Genomic DNA, 5,352 nt, shown 5'->3' with positions numbered 1-5,352 from the left:
AAAAAATAAAAAAAGAAAAATAGTAGATTCTGTGCAGAAACAAGAATGCACAAATGAAGAAAAGACTGATGCCATTTAGATATCACTAAAGAACCAAGGAAGAGAAGCTGTAAGAGCCAAGAATTTCCTCTTAGACCTGGGGCCTTGAATTTGGAATTCTAACCTCTTTAATAGTCACTTACACTTACTCATTGGCCTCCAGTCCATTCAGACTCAGTGACCCTCCATTGAGTTTTCAAGGTTGTAAACCGCCGGGGAGGAGACTGCTCATCTTTCTGCTGCATTTTAACTTCTGGTGATGCATGGCTTTTGGGTTAACAGTGCAACTTACCACAGGACCAAGCCCCCAGAACTCCTCTCTGGAGCTGTTTGCTGTTGTGGTGATGGTGTCCCCGCAAGTCAGAATTGACTCAGAGCTGAACCTCCAGTGGATTTTCAGAGGCAGTAAATCACATGGGAAGAGATTGCCCATTCTTCTTCCATGGAGATAGTAGATTTGAACTGTATGTCTTTGGGACTGCAGCAAAACTTCTTACCACTAGGCCACAAAAGCTTCCATTCATTGAGAACCATTAATAATTGCAGCATTTCTAAGAAATAAAGATATTACTTAAAATTGAGAATAATAAAGTTACATAGAAAACAGCAATTTGAAAATGATATAAAAACTAGGGAGGGGAGTTAGATACTAGCAAAAATGATAATTATATAGCCAAAAGCATTTTAAACTTTATTCATGTTATCATTGTGAATGCTTATTGCTAGGATTTCCGCTTGCTAAGTTTCTTTAAAGACACTCAGGTGGTGTGTTGCACAATTAACCCAAATCCACCAGCATGTTCTCACTGAGAAAGACAAGAAGTCTTCTCCTGTTAAAATTTACAACCTTGGAAACATGTTAGAGATGATGAGTCGGAATTGACTAAAAGGCAGTGGGCTTGTTTCTTGGGGGTTTGTTTGTTTTTCACTTTATATCTCTGTAAATAAAGGCCTTGGATGGTGCACACAGTTTATCCCTCACTCAAAAACTCAAACTCGTAGGCAAGTAGGAGCTGACTCATAGTTGACAGTCCAGCAGGTTTTTGGAGTTTGTATTTATCACAGGGAAAGATCTCGTGCCTTCTCTCACAGAGCAGCTGGTGAATATAAAGTACCAGAGAGTCCCCACTTTTGCGCCAGCAGTGCAGTGCCTACAGACTCCGCTCCTTACTAACCTGAATAAAGGCTGGGGTTTTGAACTCACCTAAGTGCCACAGAAGAAAGGACTGGTGATCTGCTAGTGTAAAAATTACAACCAAGAATACTCTGTAGAGAAGTTCTACTCTGCTACGAATAGGGTTGCTAAGAGCTAAAATCACAGAAAAGGGTTGGGTTCTGATTTCTGTTATATAGCTCTGTGATAGAATTGTCCTTATTGTTCGGGGGTTTTATTCCAGATTTTCTGACATTGGCAATGTGTTAGCTGAAAGAGTTACAATCTCAATTCTACTGTTATTATTGCTGTTAGGTGTCAGTAAGTTGACTGTGACCTCCACTGACCCTATGAACAACAGATCTGAATCCTGTCCTATGCTGTGCTGTCCTCACAATCTCTGACTTAAGCCCATTGCTACTACCACTGTGTCAATCTATCTGGTTTAAGGTCGTCCTCTTTTTCACTGACTGTCCGCATGTCCAAACACGATGTCCCTTTCCAGAAAGCCTTCCCATAAAGCTAGTGCCTGGGATTCAGGCACGGAGCCTCCTAAACTATAAGACTTATCTGTTAGTTTGTTGTATTGAGGAAATGATCTACATATGCTAATTACTTTATGTTGTTGTTAAGTGCCATCAATATGTACACGACTCATAGTGACCCTATTAAAGAAAGACCTAAACACTTGTGTAACTTTCATCCTTTCTCCAAGTTCATAGGGTTTCCAGAGGCAAGCTATTTTGGAAGTGGATGCCACTCCTGCTTCAAAGCTTCTTTTACTCTGGGAGCTCCACCAAACACTGTCTACCATTATTGTATTTGACACATTAGTATCACAGCAACCACGAGTTACCTCTGTACAGCAAATGGACAGACCAATGCTATACTGCTTAGAAGAATGTTCAACCAAAACCAAGTAAAACCAGGCCTGAGGGCCACAGATTAAAATCACTCACATTTACAACACTTATCTGTCAGTTTGCTGTACTGACAACTTGTGGATGCTATAATGCTGAAAGCTTTGTCACAGGTCTATCAATTGCCAGAGGGTCACACATGGTGGAAGGGTTTAAGCAGAGCTCCCAGATTAAGACAGACCAGGAAGCAGAATTGAGCATCTACTTCTTAACCCTATGAACAATAGAAGAGCATAGATAGTTATAATATTAGAGGTACAGCCCATAATGGAAGTCAATTCAAATGAGGAAAAATAGCTGTAAACATCTTTTAATAATTAGAACATGAACTGTAGGAAGTATGAATGTTGGAAAATCAATTCTATTAAACTGACTCTATTAACCATCATCTGACCTTAGATAACTTCAAAGAAATGAAACTTTTTTAACTCTTTTTTTTTTTTTGTATGTGCGTACCTTCTAATCTGACCTTACTAGCGCAGGAGGAGATTGTCCTTTACGAGGGGAGCATCTAGTGGATTAGAGATTGCAGACCAGCTTCTTGGCACTATCCACAAGAGCTCCCCGTTAAGAAATTATACTTTAAAGTAGCAAACAGATATGAATTAGGATTACCCAGAGAGTGCCAAAACTCTGCCTCACATGTATGTCTTAAAACTCCTGATATTTTAACAAAACAAATAAAATAAAAATAATTTGTAAAAAAAAGGAATATAAAAGTTGTAATATATTTTAAATATTTACATCTGGCAGTTAAAGTAACATAATAAAAGTCTCCTTCAATCTTGTCAATGTGTCTCTGAAGCTATTTATATAATTTATTGGAATTAATATTAAATATCTGAATCTGAAATCCTGACATGCACAGATAATAGAAAAGATTATTCCTGGTCTGTGTGACAGAGACACATACAAGAGTTCTGCGGATGCTCTGGTGGCCTAGTGCCAGCATGAAGCTGTGCTTTAACCTCAAAGGCGTGCAGTTTGAGGCTACCAGCTATTCCATAGGAGAAGGATGGGCAATCTCCTCCCAGGCAATGAACTGCCTGTGAAATCTCACTGGAGGGTCAGCCATGGTTTGATTCCAATTCGACAGTAAACAACAACAACAACAGTATGTTTCAGTGGATGTTTACATGAGTTACATTAAATAAGGAGGTGAGGTAAATATCTGGTTACCTCATGTAATACCACTCACCTGTAAATACTTTTAAAGGGAAAGCATGAGACCTGAGCCTCACTGTTCACCTGATATCAGTCCACACCAAGAATGACAGTTGCTATGATCACCCCATGCCCTGCACCTCATGCATTGGCCCAGGGTGTCCCGTGGGTGTGAACTTTCCCATATTTCCCCATTAAGCTTGCCACAGAGTACAAACAGGGCCAATGGCATACCAGGTCTTGTATCAAAGACATCTTGGCCTGAAGAAGGTGTCATATTTCACCTGTGCACAGGAGCCAACAAAATCAGTCTTCACAGGTTGAAACCTCACTTATGCATCTTACACTACTAGAACTTGTGACACCAGACTGGGGCCACTTCACAATTCTCCAACCTACACTGGCACTGGTCGGGGTTAGGTGGATATGTGAGAGAGTGCTATCTCGGGCTGTGGTCAACTGGGATCAAAGCCAGCAGACAGAACACACAGTTATTTGCTACCTTAAAGCTCAGTTTCCTAATCTGGTATGTTGTTCCTAATAGGAATAATAATTATTCTAACCAATTCAACAAATTAAGATTATGAAATGTAAATTGCCTAGCTCCTGTTAAGGGGTTCTCTCAAAGGTAAGAAATATGTGACTAGCTACCCACAAGTATTTGTGGCTCTCTGTGATGATTCTTGTCTAAACCAACTGCTCACACAATAGTTGCAAAATGACAGTATCTTAAAGCCATTCTTCTTTTTAAATGTACTAGTACATTATCTTTTTTTTTTCTTTGAAAAAGATTTTATTAAAGGTCTTTACAAAGCAGCTTCCAAAAATTCAGATCCAGTTGCCAAGGAGACCCTATTATGCAGTTGGGACTGGCTGAGGCATAGCAGGTGGCTCTGGCTTCCCACCTCTCTGCTCTGCTCAGAGATGGGGGTGGTAGGCAGTATCTCGTCTTTGGGCTCTACAATGCTCACGTGGTCAGGGAGGGGCTTTTAGGGCCAATCTTTCCACTTGGGTCCCAGGGCAGCATGATCTTTACTTTGATGCCCAGCACACCCTGTCTGAGCAACACGTGGCGCACAGCTGTGTCAACGTAGTAGTTAACCGGGTCCCCACTGTGGATCATCAGCCATCGACAAATTTCATGGACTTAGCTCTCTGTCCTCGGAGTTTTGCAGAGACCACAACTTCACAGCCCTTGACTCCACTCTCCATGATGAACCGTAGCACACCATAGCAAGCCCTCCGCACAGCAAGCCCTCCTAGGAGTTTGTAACGCAGAGATTCTGCCTGGGCAACGGCACACAGACCTGTTGTGACCACTTTTTCAGCATAAAGCTCCACATTGCCCTCAGGGAAGCCAAACCTCTTCTGAACCACAGCAGTTAGTTCTCGGATCCGTCGGCCCTTTTCACCAAGGACATTCTGTGTCCTGGTGGCTAAGATTATGATTTCTGTCCTGGTTGGTGTAACTCGAACTTCAACTCCAGAGTAACCATCCTCAGCCAGCTCCCGAGTAAGAAACTCATTCAGTTCGGCTTTGAAGATGCCATCTGCGACAAACTTCCTCTTCTTGGAAATCTGCATCGCCATCTTTGCTCACGTGCCGCCAAGGGAAAAGTACTTTATCTTTCTTTTCTCTGGAGTTTGTTTAGTAAAATATAAACTCCCATCCCCATTGCAACTGTGGCAAGTCTGACTCACAGGGGTTCTGTATGACAGCATACAACTGCCCCATACACTTTCCAAGACTGCAGTTCTTCACAGAAGCAGACTGCCCCATGTGGGCCTTTATTCTACTCAGTGGGTTATGGTCCATTCTTACCATTATTAATCTTGATGCTAAAATTTTTTCGGGTTTTTTCTTTGGTTTGCTTCCTTCAACCTGGGTCCAGTATCTTTTTAACACATCTCCATATTTATTTTTTTATATTTTGGTGTGATCCATATGAAGTTGCACTGCTAACTCAAAAGTGTCACTTTTCTGGGGCTTCAAATCCACTAATGACTCCATGAGCAAAAGATGGATAATCTCACACCAATGAATGAATATATTTTTAAAACAGAATGAACTGGGAG

General features: G+C 41.3%; 1 pseudogene; it reads right to left on the bottom strand.

The window, feature by feature from the left end:
* Positions 1-4,131: 4,131 nt before the first annotated feature.
* LOC102855989 lies at positions 4,132-4,866 on the bottom strand (annotated as a pseudogene).
* Positions 4,867-5,352: the final 486 nt, after the last annotated feature.

Source organism: Elephantulus edwardii, unplaced genomic scaffold (genome assembly GCF_000299155.1).
Source record: "Elephantulus edwardii isolate Elephantulus edwardi_28Jun2011 unplaced genomic scaffold, EleEdw1.0 scaffold00223, whole genome shotgun sequence".
Taxonomy (NCBI): domain Eukaryota; kingdom Metazoa; phylum Chordata; class Mammalia; order Macroscelidea; family Macroscelididae; genus Elephantulus; species Elephantulus edwardii.
The sequence above is the reverse complement of the archived record's forward strand: the minus strand, read 5'-3'. Positions and strand labels throughout refer to the sequence as shown.